This window comes from Oryctolagus cuniculus, chromosome 19, assembly GCF_964237555.1.
Source record: "Oryctolagus cuniculus chromosome 19, mOryCun1.1, whole genome shotgun sequence".
Classification (NCBI taxonomy): Eukaryota; Metazoa; Chordata; class Mammalia; order Lagomorpha; family Leporidae; genus Oryctolagus; species Oryctolagus cuniculus.
In genome coordinates, this window is record NC_091450.1 from 63,557,388 (window position 1) to 63,574,106 (window position 16,719).

The window sequence follows — 16,719 nt, forward strand, 5'->3', positions numbered from 1 at the left end:
TTAGCATAAAGCTGGAATTGAGAGTTGTGACTGTAACCTAGGCATGCCAATATAGGATGTGGACATACTAAGCAGGGTTGTAACACATGCCAAATGTCAATCCCTCAGGGAATTTTTGAAGTGCCTCTGTATATCCAAGGCTTTCAGAGAAAGGAGACAGAGCCTTCTGGGCCCTGCCCCTTTACTACATAGTTTCTGCTTCTCCCCAACATTGCACACTGCTTCATGTGTCTCTCTCTGTGCATGCTCACTTCTGAGGTCTCTTCATGCAGATAGGGAAGAGCAGCAGAGCACAGAAGAGTGGGTCTGGGAGACAAGGCAGATTAGGGAAAAACTGGACTGTGACAGTTTCTGCCTGGATCCTGCCACTTAGTGTTTAGTGACCACATCTAAAGCAGAGGAAAATTGTTCATCTACATGCCAAAAATGAAATATAATATCTTTATATTACCCAGGCATGAAAGTCAAATCAAAATGAATTGAAGGCTTACATAAAAGCTCTGAGAATATAAAACCCCTTACAAATGGAAGCAAATTCATTGATATTAGTCTCAACAATGATTGTTTAGATATGACACTAAACGCATAGGTGACAAAAGCAAAGACTGAAAAAAATCTAAGAAATATTCTGCATGTGATCGGAAAAACAGAACAGATAAAGCAAGAAATGAAGAAAACATTGGACAACCTGAGTTTGAACACAAACAACTCAAAAACAAATATTGTAATAAAAATTGCACAAAGAATTGACAGTTTTCCATTGAATATATACAAGTAGCCAACAGGTAACTTAAAAGGGATTCAGAAACAGCTAATGAAGACTACAATGCTAATTAAGACCACAGTGATTATCATCTCATATATGTTAAAACAATTATCCAAAAGTAAAAAGATAACATTGGCCCAGGGTGGAATAAAGGAATATAAAAATTGTTGCTGAGAAAGTAAATTGGTACATCCAATATAGAAAACATTATGTAGGTCTTCAATCAAAATTAAACATAGAACATATGACAAAGCAATCTCACAACTGCGTGTATATCCAAAGGAAACCAAATCAATATCTCAAATAGATACCTTTATCTCCACATTACTGGCAGCATTATCTACAAGAACAAGATATGGAGACAACCCCACTGTCAACATATGAATAAAGAAAGTGTGATAAACACACATACACAGGAATCACAGACAACCTTAATAAGGAAATTCTTCCATTTTGTCAGGATGTGGATCCAAAAATATGAATGTGGACATTAGGCTATTTGCAATAAGGCACAGAAAGATAAATGCCACACAATATCACTCATATGTGTAAGCTAAGAAAGTCGCACTTAATCACAGAATAGAATGGTGGTTGTCATGGGCTGAGAGTGAAGGACATGGGAAAATGTTAGCTGAACACACATTTGCAGTTATGAGATAAATTAACAAAATTAACACTTCAAGACCTTAATATTCAACACAGTAAATAGTTTATTATTGTCGCTCCCCGTCTTCGTGGAGGAACGACACAGGACCCTGCGCTGTTCTTTTGTCTGCTCAGCCCTCCCCGGGTTTGCTGCTGGTTCTTCCCGGGTTGGCTACCATCCCTTCCACCTCCGTGGAAGGGCGGTTCCCCCTGGCCACTTTCCCCACTTCCGCGGGGGAGCGGCACACCGCCGGCCAGCTCTCTTGGGGGCTGCACAGGTGTTCCTCTCAGATGTTCCCCTTAGATGTTCCTGGTGCATGTTGTCTCTCTCCTCCTTTATAGTCCTCTTCCACCAATCCCAACTCTGCTACCCACACGCCGAGTACGCTGCCCTCCTCCAATCAGGAGCAGGTCCTGCTGTTTATTGGTTGAACTGGAGGCAGCTGTGTAGAAGCTGTTTCTCCCTTCTCAGCGACATATTGTGGGAGAGCAGATGCATAGAATAAGTCTTAATTCCAGTAACTTAGTCTAGTCCGAGTTGCTCCCCACAGATTATGATATCACATACTCACAACTTGCTAATATCTTCCATATTCTTTAATAACATAGGGATGTAATGTGATGGATATGTTAGATTTTCTTAATCATTTCATAATGTATATGTACAAGAGGATTCCAGACAGTTTATGAAAAAATGTAATCAAAAGATAACGTGAATTGTCCATACTTTTTAACGTCCCTCACATAGCAAAACATCAGTTTTCATACCTTGATGATACACAAATTGTGTCAGTAATACTCTGACAATCTTGAAAAAAATTTAAGCAAGCAAAACTAAACAGGCTCCTATATTAAAATGTAAATCCAAAATAACTTAGTAAACTAGACATATCTACAGGATTTGGAAGACTTTCATGCAAGAAAAATCATTTTTAAAACACACATAAATTTGAGTGGTCAAAATTTCTATTTTGAAAGTGCACATAGAGATGGCACCCTGTACAGAGAAAGTGTAAGTGCTAAGACGATGCCCAAGTACCAAATTACAGGGTCTTTCTGCTTCTCTAAAACCTGGGTGAAAACCCCAAGCCAAGTAAAACTTCTGTTTCTACCTTACTCAGTCTATGTTACTGTGATATTGGAAACATATGAAGGAGTGAGACATCCTAGAAACAGCTGTGTAAAGAGGTCAATGCCCTGGAAAATACCCTGCAGGCCACATATTGAGAAAACTAGGGGGAACCAGGTCCCTGTGGGGAGGGAAGGAGGAACCGACAGCGCCTGTCCCGCATGAACCACATACACAGAGCCCACATTCTCCCTAGAGACCACCCAGTCCCCACTGCACAATCGGGGGAGACGTGGAGCTACTGCCACACAGCTGGCCTGCTAGGACTCCGGGCTGAGAAGTCTCACCCAAGCAGGGAAGGGGCAGGACCTCGGGGGTCCTGGGTGCCGGTAAAGCCCCCAACCCACGGGTCTGAGGGGACCGAGGGGAAGCCCTGTGCCAGCGCCAATATGGAGCCCACAGATGCCGGAGGCCTGTGTCCTCCTGGCCTTCGGCTCCATTTTCCCTTCTCGGTACAACCAGGTCCACACACTCACCATGTCGCGGTTGTCAGCTTCCTAGGTGCCCAGCGTCCCCGGTGAGTGAAGGTGGAGAGCTGCAGAGGTCGACTTGCTTGGGAGCCTCCTGGCGGCGGAGCTGTCTCCCAGGAGTTCACTCTGCAGGCAAAACTCTGAGAAGATTGTGAAGTCCAGGCCCTGCGTGCTGATGCACTGTGGACGTCACCTTGCCTGATTGGACAGTTTGCCAGCCTTGAGTGCACGGAACGTCACAAAGCACGGAGCCAATCAGCGTCCCCCATAGCAAGGACCCCTAACTTCAAGTTGTCCTGGATGGGAACAGCGAGAGACAGACCTGGGTTCAGGTCTGAAATGGCCGCCCCTGGGCTCTGCCTCCCGGCAGCTGGAGGGCTCTCACCTCCGAGCTCCTGCTACCCACTGGCCTCGCCCTGGGTCCCCGTCCTTCTCCCTGCGGATGCTGCCTGGAGCTGGCGGTAACCTGTTGCAGTGAGTTACAGTTCTGTTTATCCACTTCCGGCGCTTTCGTTTTCCTTGTATTTCTGCTCATTCTTTTGGGTCGTTTGTATTACTTATTGATTTGAATAACACTTAGATGTAACATAATTTACTCTTTTTTTTTCTTTTCTTCTGTTTTCTACTCTGCCTATTGATCTTTTATATTTTCTAGTTATTTCTTGCTGGCACTTGGTAATCTAATGGATTTTTAAAACATTGATCTTTCCCACAACATTAAATTCATTTATCAGTTTATTTGTTTTTAGATTTTATGGATTCCCCCTAAACAAATATCTCCAATATATTGGCAATTTATTGTTAAGAAATTGATCTTTACATCTTATTTTATTTCTTTTTGCTCTCCCCCTCGCCCCCAACTACTCCTCCAATAAGAAGTTGGCACTAGTGGAGACTTCCTGGTCTAGGTTTACTTCCAGGGTAAAAGCTGTCAATGATTCTGTATTAATCATGGTTTTCGTTGTAGGATCCTTTTAAAAATTTTGATCTGAATAAGAAAGCCATTGCTCTTCTATACTATACTGCAAGCAGTTTTTAAAAATTACATGCTGATTTTTAAATGTTTTTGAATATTAAATTGTCATGTGATTTTCTCCTTGAATTTGTCACCTACCTGGAAAATTTACATGACTTGTTAAGAAATGTTAACCACCTCTTGTATTTTTTATTATATGTGACTTGTTATTCATTACATTTTCATATGCGATTTCATTTATTATACAAATACTAAGGATTTATACATCTGTATATGAAAGAGAGTTTATACTTAATTTATATTGAAAGTTCTTAATTTATATTGCATCATTATCAATGTAATGCTGGCTTTCTAAAAGAAATCTGAAAATATGCTTTGCTTATTTATACTTTGATACATCTGAGAAATATAGGTGTTTTTTATTTCTTAAATGTTTGAAATATTTTGTGTTTCTATAACTGAAGTTTTGTTTCTCTAACTGTTTTATTGGCTGGTGGCCTTCAAACTGGGATTCAACTTGCTCGTTTTAATTTGGAGTTTTCCTATTTTATACTTCTTATATTGGATTTTAGGAATTTATATTTGTGTTTGTGTTTGGGAATTTGATTTTCAAAGTATAGTGGATTTTTATCTCTAGTCAAGTTTTTATCCCAAGAGTTTTTTTTTTTTTTTTTGACATGCAGAGTTAGATGGTGAGAGAGACAGAGAGAAAGGTCTTCCTTCCATTGGTTGACCCCCCAAATGGCCGCTATGGCCAGAGATACACCATTCCAAAGCCAGGAGCCAGGTGCTTCCTCTTGGTCTCCCATATGGGTGCAGGACCCAAGGACTTGGACCATCCTCCCCTGCCTTCCTGGGCTACAGCAGAAAGCTGGACTGGAAGAGGAGCAACCAGGACAGAATCCGGTGCCCCAACCAGGGCTAGAACTCTGGGTACTGGTGCTGCAGGCGGAGGATTAGCCTAGTGGGCTGCAGTGCTGGCCTTACCCCTAAGAGTTTTACAATATTTTTTTCTGATGTTGACAAAGCTCTTTTCTCTGTAAACAATTGTTTTAATACATGAAAATGGACACTAGTGTTACTTTTCCCTGTGTTTCCTCAATTACTTTTACTCATAGTTTATTAATTTTGTTAAAATTAAAAAGTATATCCTGGGGCTGATGCTATGGCATAGTTGGTAAAGCCACCACCTGTAGTGCTGGCATCCCATATGGGCCCCAGTTCAAGTCCCAGGTACTCCCCTTCATATCTAGCTTTTTGCTATGGCCTGGGAAAGCAGTAGAAGATGGCCCAAGTCCTTGGGCCCCTGCACCCATGTGAGAGACCTAGAAGAAGCTCTTGAATTCAGATAAGGGCAGCTCTTGCTGTTGCAGCCCTCTGGAGAGTGAACCAGTAGATGGAAGACCTTTTTCTCTCTCTGCCTCTGCCTCTCTGTAACTTTGCCTTTCAAATATATAAATAAATCTTAAAAAATATTTCCAGAAATGAATGAAAAATCTGTCCCAGTTGCTCCTCTTCCAGTCCAGCTCTCTGCTGTGGCCCAGGAAGGCAGTGGAGGGCGGCCCAAGTGCTTGGGCCCTGCACGTGCATGGGAGACCAGGAGGAAGCACCGGGCTCCTGACTTCGAATTGACTCAGCTTGCCGGCCATGGGGGCCATTTGGGGGTTGAACCAATGGAAGAAAGACCTTTCTCTCTGTCTCTCTCTCTCACTGTCTAACTCTGCCTGTCAAAAAAATAAATCTATGAGTGTGTGTGTGTATATATATATATACACATATATGCATATATTATTATATTATATATTATATAGTTATACAATATATAACATAGTTATATAGTTACATAACATATATAATAATTATATAATTTATAATAACATATAATTATATATTAGACTATATCACATTAGACTATATATTATATATCTTAACTATAATATAATATATAATATAATAACTATGTATAATATATATATAATTATCAGCAAACTCAGTAAGATGTTTATTTAAAAATTGAATAAATACAAATTAAAGTATGTGTTTTTCATCAGATTCAAAACAATTATTGCAACTGTTGACATTTTGACATATATGAGGCAATGGCCATTGAATAGAATGTGAATTTGCAAAAGAAATTGGTGATGTGTACCAAAAGTCTTAGCAATACAGATTATGTTATTATATACTCTTGTCCCAAATAAGCACTTCCTAAAAAAATCTTTCTATGGAAAAATAGGTTTCAGAAGTGTCTATGGAAACTTTTTCTTAGGGAAACTTGAGGATAGAAAAGTAAATATCTAACAGTACAGTATTCATTAAATAGTATATGATAAATCCATATGAAGAAACATAGTTTAGCTATAAAATATATTTACATTATTAAGCAAAAAAAAACCCTTGCAAAGCAGGATGTATTATATATATATATATCTCCACTATTTTTCAAAAACATGCTTATTTATTTTTTAAATATTGATTTATTTATTTGAAAGAGTTACACAGAGAGAGCAGAGGCAGAAAGAAAGAGAGAGAGAGACAGAGGTCTTCCACCCACTGGTTCACTCCCCAATTGGCCGCAATGGCCAGAGCTGCGCTGATCCCAAGCCAGGAGCCAGGAGCTTCCTCTGGGTCTCCCACACGGGTGCAGCAGTTGGGCCATCTTTCACTGCTTTCCCAGGCCATAGCAGAAAGCTGGGTCGGAAATGGAGCACCCAGGTCTTCAACTGGTGGCCATATGGGATGCCAGCGTTTCAGGCCAGGGCGTTAACCTGCTGCACCACAGCACCAGCCCCCAAAACATGTTTATACAGATACATTTCCTCAAACCTGTGTTACGTGAGCGAAGCCATCTGTTTGACTCACATAAGCGTACCTTAAAAAGATTGTGGAAATGGAATTAAAAGTTAAATTTATTTTGGTTCAAAACATGTTGAAATTTATATATACATGGGTTATTTAAAAAGTTCATGGATAACGTGTATTATGTGAAATACATATTTCAAATGTTATGCACCAACATAAACTTATCTTCTACTTCTATTTCCCATGAAATTTTGAAATCCATCAGAAAAACATGGTGTTCCTGGGAAATATCTGGCCATTATTTAATATATTGTAGAGATGCTAAATCTGCCTGAAGTTACTAAGAAAGAATGTGGTCGTGATTAGACACTTTTTCATTTAACCTCTCTGCGTTGTAACCGGTCATCACATTTAAAGAAACTATTTCCAGGTGTTGTGCAATCTGTGATACCGAAATCAGAGCAGAGAGTGTCTTCTTGACGCGGCGGCTCACCGGCCAGAGCCCTAGGGCCAGTTGAAGGGGCTGCCCGCCAGCAGCGAGTCCCGGGTGAGCTTCTGGGCGGGCGTCTTGCCCACCAGGGGCAGCAAGTGGAGCTGCGCAATGAGGGGCGCCTGGAGCGCGCGCAGGGCCGGGCGCACTGGGGCTGGGACGGGTACTGGGCGCGCAATACTCCATGAGAGCCACCTGCGCCTGCTCCTGCAGCCTCTCAGCGCGCGCAGAGGCCAAGAGCGCCATGACATTGAGGCACCGGGTTCCACGGAGTCCCCCTGCAGGCGGCCCAGCTCCTCCACCTGCTCCTGGTCCAGGAAGGCCGCGCGCGCTTGGCCTGTAGTGGCGCCCTGTGCAGGCAGGGGCAGCGCTAAGAGCAGCTGCGCCGCCAGCGTTCTCAACTGGTCCATGCCCAGCGCCGCGCCGCCGCCGCCCACACCTGCCGTGCCCACAGCTGCACCGGGAACAAGCCTCTGTCCGCCGCCAAGCTAGCACCCAGCCAGGAAGGCTGCAGGAGGAGGCGGCCAGCGCTGCCGGGCAGCGATTGAGGGATGCTGCTGCGCTGCAGCGCTGCGGGGCAGCAGGAGGGAGAGAGAGAAGGGTAGGGAGAAGACTGCCAGAGCGAGGCTCCCTCAGAGTCCCCCCACCCCAGCTCCTGGAGAGCCCGGGTGGGGAGGGGGCCTGGGGTCTTCCCCAGGTGGGACTGGGAGCTGGGGCCTCGCCCGCAGCAAGCAGGTGAGGTGGGAGGAGGGAAACCGAGGCAGGGAGGGCTGGCTGCCAGGCAGGGCAAATTAAGGAGCCTTAATGAGCCCGCCCACCTGGCCTGATGGAATCCATGAGCTCCAGCCCTAGGCCAGCCTCACGCAGGGCGCATTACCAGCCCTGGAGGGGACTAGGGGCTGGAGGTGGGGCTGAGTCCTGCGGGGGTGGGGGTCAGCTGTGCAGTAGGAGTGGTCAAATGGGGCCCAAAAGTGCTGCCCTGGTTATAAGCCCCGCCTGCACCACTGCTCCCCCCCATCCTACCCCTGGGCCTTTGCACCTGCTCACCCCCCCTTCTTCAAACCCCCACCCCCAACTCTCCCACCTCCAGCCCAGGCTGGAGCGTGGGGTTCAAATCCCACCCACAACTCCCTCTTTAACACCAACCTCCGAATTAACAAATCTGCTTTATAGCAGTATTGGCCATGGAGGAAGGGCTACCCTGGTGGCAACTGAAGCCATGGGCTATTTACTGAGGGCCAACTGTATGCAGGGACCCTGGGGCACAACAGTGCACAAGACAAAGAGAGTCCCTGGAGAAGTCATTGGGTTCCAAAGTAAAGTAAGGGGTTGTGAGCTATGATGGTGGGAGGCCGCGCATGGGGTGGGGGATGCAGCACATGGCTGTAGGCGCGCCCACCTGAGGGCCGGGCCAGCGGGATTTCAGATCAGCCACGTGAGAAGAGGGGGCACAGGTGAACCCCCCCAAGCTGAAGGGAGTGGCTTTTCCAAGGGGCTCTGAGCCAACTTTATCAGCTTCCCTCACAGACGCAATGAGGGGGGAAGACTTCGAAAGCGCGAGAGACTGGGGTCAGACCCTGGGAAGAACCGGCAGACAGAAAGCAGGTATGGGGTGCGCATTTATCCTGAGGCTGGAACCCCACCCCCACCCCTACCCCGAGACCACTGCCGCCCCCCCCCCTTGTGTGGAGCCTGGAGAAACTGCAGGGCATTGGCTTTTAGGGCCACGCTGATTGGACTGTGTCTGCCCTGGGCCAGGCTGGGGCTTCTAGGGGACGGAACAAGAGTGGGGTCCCCATGGGCTCAGGCTGCCCGGCTCCTGCCTTAAGCAAACAGAGGCAGGGGTGGGGGCAACGGAAACCAAATAAATGTGTGTATGTGCGTGTGTTGTTTGTTCGTGTGTGTGCATGTATGTGTGTGTCCATGTATGTGTGTGTCTGTGTATGTGTGTGTCTGTGTATGTCTTTAGGACGCAGTGGCCAGGCCTGGGCAGGGGACCAGGCCCTGGCCACAGCTGTAATTGGATTCCTGCGCCAGTACAGGGTGCAATGGCCCTGGTCTTGTGGTTAGCAGGTGCCAACCCCGGGCCCCACCAGCCTACTGCAGGGAGGATGGGGGCCGCTCACCCTCCTTCCGCAGGCCTCCCCCACCAGCTGCAGCGGGCTGGGGTGCCATTCACCCACCTACCACACGCCCCCCCTAGGCTGCAGCTGGGCTGGGGGCCACTCACCCTCCTTCTGCACAACCCCCCTGGAAGCACTTCTTGAGCCGGCAGGACTGGCACTGGTCACGCTGATGTTGGTCCATCTGACAGTCCCAATTGGACCTGCAGGTGTAGCAGTGTTAGGAGCCAATTGTCTAATGAATATACAGGTGTGTGTTTTTAAAGCCTGATAATTTTAGACATAACTTTCTCCACGTTTTATATTTCTATATTTTAGTTTTCATGTATCCATTTGAAAGGCAGAGAGTAATTCTACTGTGTGTGTGTGGCAGGAACCCAATTCCTTGAGCCCTCCTGTGCTGCCTCCCAGCCTCTGCATTAGCAGGAAGTTAGAAATGGAAACAACACTCAGAAGCCCTCATTCCATTGTAGCAAGGTTGTCTCAAGGGGATTCTTAACCACTTGGCCAAATGCTAGCTCCTGCTTACTACTTTTTAAACACCACTCTCTTACATTACATAGGCCCAGGATCACAAAAATTACCAATTCCAATGTTGGCAAAGCCAATGAAAGTGGAGCTCTTACAAAAAAAAAAAAAAAAAAATGAAAGCCTAAGGAATTATTTAATTAGAAGTATTAGCTTGAATAAAATAATAGTTTGAGTTTCATGTTTCATCAGGTTAGATAAGTGATGGATTTTCAATATCAATATTCACTGAACATAAAAAAGATGTAAAAATATTTTCAACCATCAATATTACACATTTGCAAAAGCAGTGGATGCTTGAATAGTTCTACAAAAATGTGTTCCAAAATAATGTGATTAGTCTTTAAATAAAGGAAATGAATGTTTATCTCAATGAACCATTTCCAAAAGGGCAGAAATACAAAATAAAGCCCCTAACATGAACTGGATATGACAATAATTATCTTTGAAAATTCGTTTTAAGAACTGTTTCTGAAAACTATATTTTTTAAAATGTAAACAATATTTTAAAGGGGAATTACTAACCATGATATAATAAAATATTTTCTGGAATTCTTGATCACAGTTTGAAACCAGATTTAATTTAAAAATTACTAAAGGTGGGAAATAAGGCATACAAGAAAAACTTTTTAATTTTTAAATGTATCTATATCTTTAAGCATATCAAATGTCAAAATGAGATTATTGAGAAAAGACATGGTAATAGAGAATTATTAGATTTATTTCAAAAATTCTTATTGAATTTTTAATAGGCTCTCAAAACTTGATGTAGCAATCTATTTTTTCTGGGACCACGTTTGTTCCTTTGTCCACTCCTGTTAGCATTATTTGGCAAAAGTTGAACGTTGAGGTACACGTGAGAGAATTATTACTCAATTTTCCTGGCCAGTTTTAGGTAAGAAATCAGGAAACAACCACAACCACCACAACAAACACCACTTTCTCAAGAGCATTTGCAGATCAGTTCTGCAGACTTCAAACGTTTTCAGGTTTGGAATGTTTAGACTACCGCTCTCATGCTAAATTCTCTGTGGCTTTCTTTTTATTTCTGAATTGCTTTTTACAAACAGAATGCAGCATAAGGAACTGACAGCAAAATACACTGTTCCCCAGATGGTTCAAATAATAACTATGCCAATTGTTTGTATTTATATTGCAAACATCATATTTTCACCTAAGTATCACTTACCTCAAATGTTAACTGAATAGTTTTATAGAATTGTTTTTTAAGATTTATTTTCTTTGAAAGTCAGAGTTATTCTACAAAAAGAAATAGATATCAATACAAGCATAATTTTTATTCCTTCAAGTGATTGATAGAAAGGTATGTTTTGTACCTTCAATTTGAACAGGATCTCCCCAAAATTAAATTAGATAGATTGTTTACCAGTGTGATAAAATGTATCTCACAAAGAGAAAATATGATACAAAAATATGATTTACTGTATTTCTTGAATACTCATATATGTCTTGCTAGACTAAGTTAGAAAGAATCAATATATTTTTGTCAATCTAATCATTATGAAACAAAATCGAATAATGAGTAATTTGGAAATGTTTATGAATTAGTTTTCTGTTTATTTCTATGGAGGAAGGAGGAATGATGGTAATGTTTCCAAATTCTTCTGGTTAAATGTGGAACAGTTGAAAAATAACATGATATATTTGTAAGTAGGTCTTAGGCATCCAATCCATGTGCAACCATGCATGACACAAAATGTATTAAGTTAATATAATCATTGACTTCTTTCTCTCTCTCTCTTTTTTTTTTTTTTTTTGACAGGCAGAGTGGACAGTGAAAGAGAGAGAGAGAGAGAAAGGTCTTCCTTTTTCCGTTGGTTCACCCCCACAATGGCCAGGAGCCAGGTGCTTCTCCTGGTCCCTTAGGTGGGTGAAGGGCCCAAGCACTTGGGCCATCCTCCACTGCCTTCCCGGGCCACAGAAGAGAGCTAGACAGGAAGAGGAGCAACCAGGACAGAACTGGTGCCCCGACTGGGACTAGAACCCAATGTGCTGGTGCTGCAGGTGGAGGATTAGCCTGTTGAGCCACGTCGCCAGCCTATAATCATTGACTGTGAAATAGCGGATGGAAGACCTCTCTCTCTCTCTCTCCCTCCCTCTTTCTCTCTCTCTCTCTCTTCTTCTCTCTCTCTGCCTCTCTGTAACTCTCTGCCTTTCAAATAAATAAATAAATCTTTAAAAATATTTGATGAGAACTGACATATTATTACCGCTTACTAATCATAAGGATCACTACATGCATCATGTTACAGCATATGTGCTACCTGTGCTTTATTTCTAATACACTTTCCCCTTATGTTGTGAACATTATTTCTATGTTATAAATGAGACAATTGAGGTAAAGATTACATGAACATGACACAGATGGAAACTCTAACCCCAGGATTTAAACACCTATGTCTTTATCTGGCTCCAGAATTGGGGTTTGGTTTTTTTATTTGAATTCTATCTCAAACTCCTGTTTTTAGAGCATTCAGGATAAGAAGGTAAAGTACAGGATTGTGAAATGTGTGAGCACCATCCATATGGTGACTCTCATTCATGTAATTCCTCCACTTGCTGTGACTGGGTTGGTAAGTGGGGCGCTCTTTTCCTGCCCTGTACTTTAGGTAATTACACTACTCAGTCTAATCACCATGTGAGCTTGACAGTGCAGGTTACATTAGATCTGTTGCACATGAGCTGGGTACTACTCTTGGCTTCACTTCTGAGTTTTTGTGTGAATTTGGGAAAACTACGCTTTTCTCTGTCTCAGTATTCATATTTCTGATATTGGAATAATGAGGCTTTCAAGATTCTCCATAGGGATATTTTCTCCATTGACCATTCCAGATTGGGGGGGGGGGAAACACGTAAGTCATCATCATAATCACTGTCACCAAGACTGAAATGTTCATGCAAAATAATCTTGACAGGAAACAAAAACCGGGAGGAATAGAGTTATTGAAATCCATGCTGATGTTCTTCTCTAGGAGAGGAGGTACAGTAATTCTGTAATACCAGCATCCATCTGTCATGTGAAATTTCACGTAAGAAAATTCTAAGAAGAAGGTGCGGATTTTAGGAATACCACTTTGTATTTAAAAGAAAGTATGTCCGTTGGTTTTCTTTCTCACCATATGACATTTTACCATTTTATTTTTAAAAATTATTTTGTTTTTATTCATTTGAAAGGCAGAATGAGACAGTGAGAGTGGAAGAGATTATCTTCCAACTGTTGGTTCACTCCCCATAACCACAGGAGCCAGGAGTGGGCCATACCATTGACAAGAGCCAAGAACTCCACCTCTGTCTCCCACCTGGGTGGTAGGGACCCAAGTAATTCATCTATCAACTGATGCCTCCCAGGGTGAGCATTAGCAGGAAGTTGTATAGGAAGTGGAGGTGTTACTGGAATCCAGACACTTCACTACATGGGCATCCCAAACAATGGCTTAACAGGTGCACAGCACCTGTTGTGCTTAACAGCACAACAAATGACTTCCATTTCAATTTTTAAAATAGACATCATAGTGGAAAATAAGAGCCACATACCTATAAATATTAATACACATTTACACATAAATATATGCATAGACATTTATATACACATATTTATATGGGGAAAACCTTTGATGATTTTATAGTAATTGTAATGCCTTATATACTATTTTCTTTGAGAGTTACACTGCATATTTGATACCAAAATTCCACAAAGTTAGTAATGGAACAAAAAAAGCAACAGATACATAATGGACACATCTTATAGAAAATGGAAGGACAAGTACAGAACTCCAAAAGTCAACACATTTACATTTGCATTCAAATATACTAAGAAGATTGGAGTGAGTTGAAATAAGAGGAAAATTTGGAGGAGACATGTTTCTTTATCTTCATCTCAAGATGAGCAAACACAATCTGAAAAAATAATTCCAGATTATAAATATTTCTATTAAAATAATGACATCATGGTAGATTTATACATAAAAATTTTTACAGTTCAAGTTAGTATGACTATTAATCCAGCTTCATTGACTGGAATGAAAAAAAATTATTTTTCTACTTTTGATGGCAGCTGAAGTATGAAGTGTCTTCAAACTGTTTAGGGAAACAGTGTGTTTTGAAAAAAATTATTCACTGTGTTCAAAACTTTTTGCACCAAGATAAACTTTTAATTTTGTTTTCCACAAACTTTTTGAAATTCCTTTGTATATTCATCCAAATGCCTAAGACTTCAGCTTTTCAAAATAAGTATTCTAATGATTTTTAGTGAAAATATACAAGCATGGTACATACAGTATGCTGAATTTACAAACCATATAAGCTATATAGAATGAAAAGAATCCATGTTTTCTTGATGACTTGTGATCTCTATTTATTCATCCATTCACAGGTTCTAAGATGTTACTTAATGTCCAGGTACCAGTACTGTGTAGAACCATGATGAGAGGGATTGAGTGAGGAATGCACAGAAAATAAAATGCAGACCTTGCCCTTAAGGCATTCCCAATGAATAAATGGGAGGCTTGGAAACAACAGATGGTTGTTGGCAATGCATGAGGCTTTCATCAGTGATGAGAATTGTAAAAGGTTAGCTCCATACTCATATTCTACAGAATGTTTCTAAACCATTCACTGTTCTGTGAGTGTCATTAAAAGTCCCCCATCCAAGTGGTGGCCTAAAACTCTATACTGTTGAGCTGTCACATGACTGTGACCACAGAGATTTTCCCTCTGAGAATCACACATCCTTGCCATTGTTAGCATCCTGTGTGCCTTCCACATTTTTTTTACTCCAGTAACCTAGGCTAGAACCTTGGGTTCTAGAAAGTTGACTTACCAAATATATTACATACAGCAAAGCAAATAAACTATTTGAGCATGGTACATGCATTTTATGAGTGCTGATGTTGATTTTATTTGGGGTTCAAGTCAATGATATCTTCTGATCTGCAACTTTTCTGAAAAGTGCTGAATAAAGGAGGGTTTTTAAATAATTCCCTTTTTTCAAGACTGGATTTAAGGTAAGACTGTGTAAAATGTGTCATGTTATGGAGTGTGATTAACAAATTAGATAAAATCAAATCCAAATAGGAATAATGTAAAGAGGTTGTTATTCATGAACTCAAAAATACACGAGCCAAACCTTCTAAGTTATTAATATCTGTGCATGCAGGTGGTATTTTTTCAACAAAATCTGCCTAATAAAAATAACTAAACCATGAAATAGATTGTTATAGTGATAAATATTTAAAATCCCCAATTATAGACTTTACTGTTCAGAACATACTACCATGAAGTCTCCTTAGTCAATTAAGTATTTAATATTTACATTGTTTAGATGATCCAATTACTCCTCAAGTAAATAGAAAAATATGTGTTCTCAATCTTGACTCTATTTAATGAAGAAAGCAGCCAAGAGAATTTTGCTTTGAAATTTGTTTCAATGAGTACATTAGAATTTGAGAAACACATTTGCATTTAATGTGTATAATATCTGGTCTCCTAGGTTTACATTAGATTAGAGAAGAAAACAAATTATATATGAATCTATAGTGTCTCATAATTTCCTAAGGTGGCCACAGTGAATTAGGTTAATGGGAAGCTGAATCTATATAATGTCATAATCCATATTTATATTGTACCATAAATGTATGACTTTTGTAGAAACAAGCAACCATAACACCAAACATCTGGATGAAATCTGAAAATTTCAGTGACATATCCAGATATCTCTACACATCTGGAATTTTTAGATTTAATGTTCCAACTGCTTCCATTTTTGTCTGGGCACTTGAAACACTGTAGACACTAACAAATATTTATTCACATCATAAAGATGTGAAAACATGCAAAGAATCATTGTACAAATACAATTTTCAGATTTAATCATATCCCAGTGACTAAAGCAGCTCTGGCAGTTAATGTAGACAACCCAATGTCAACAGGCCCTGCAGACTTAACCAAGTAGTTCAGCGGCAAAGTGGGGAGTTGAGTGAAGAATTCGAACCAAGAATGCTTTAAGGTAAGGATGAAAAAGAAAGAAAAGAAAGCTTCTCCACTTCTCCTGCCTGCAAGGATAGACATATGTCTGCCTGCCAGTGGGGTCCCTCAGCTAGTTCCAAGCCACCAGCAAACTCTGCTCTGCAGATCTGCAGCTGTGCATTGAGGTTGGGGGTGCTTGATGGAAGGGGTATAGGGACAGAATACATTGCATGACTAACAATTGAAACCCTATTTATTGGGCTGCCTCTTGCCTTTATCATTGATTTTAGCACAAAGCTGGTGATAGATGAATCATTTTTCTGTCTCTATAGTTTTCAGGTCTGAAACTTGTTTTTCCCCTTTACAAATCAATCTTGTAAAACAGGCTCTTTGATATAGTCATACAAGTTTTACTATCCCACTTTTTTTGCATTTTTATTTATTTCAAAGACACACATACGGAGAGGACAACAAAGAGGGATCTCCCACACAGTGGATCACTCTCCAAATGCTAGCTACTGCCAAGGCTGGGACAGGTTGAACCAGGAACAAAGAATTAGTCAGTATATCCCAAATGTGTGGCAGAGACTTAAAACTTGAGATTTCACCTGCTGCCTCCCAGGATGTGCATTAACCAGGAAACTGGAATCAAGAATGGAGGTAGGACTTGAACCCAGTCACTCTAATTTGAGATTGCAGGTGTCCCAAGCAGAGTCTTAATCTCTACACCAAATGCCTCCCCCCCCATGCTTTTAAGAAAACTGAATACTCACTAGCTATTGTGAGCCATGGATAAATAACATGT

At 41.5% G+C, this 16,719-nt stretch overlaps 1 long non-coding RNA gene across 3 annotated transcripts in view; it reads right to left on the reverse strand.

Moving 5' to 3' along the window:
- LOC127489155 (uncharacterized) overlaps positions 1-16,719 on the reverse strand; it is a 477,275-nt gene that overhangs the window by 125,670 nt on the left and 334,886 nt on the right. Inside the window, exon 1 of one of the 3 annotated variants that reach the window (XR_011384363.1) lies at positions 3,017-3,171. The exons of 1 other annotated variant lie outside the window; for it this stretch is intronic. This is a non-coding gene — a long non-coding RNA (uncharacterized lncRNA). Of the gene's footprint in view, positions 1-3,016; positions 3,172-16,719 lie in introns of those variants that run through there. One more of the 3 variants, XR_011384364.1, reaches the window with a different exon arrangement.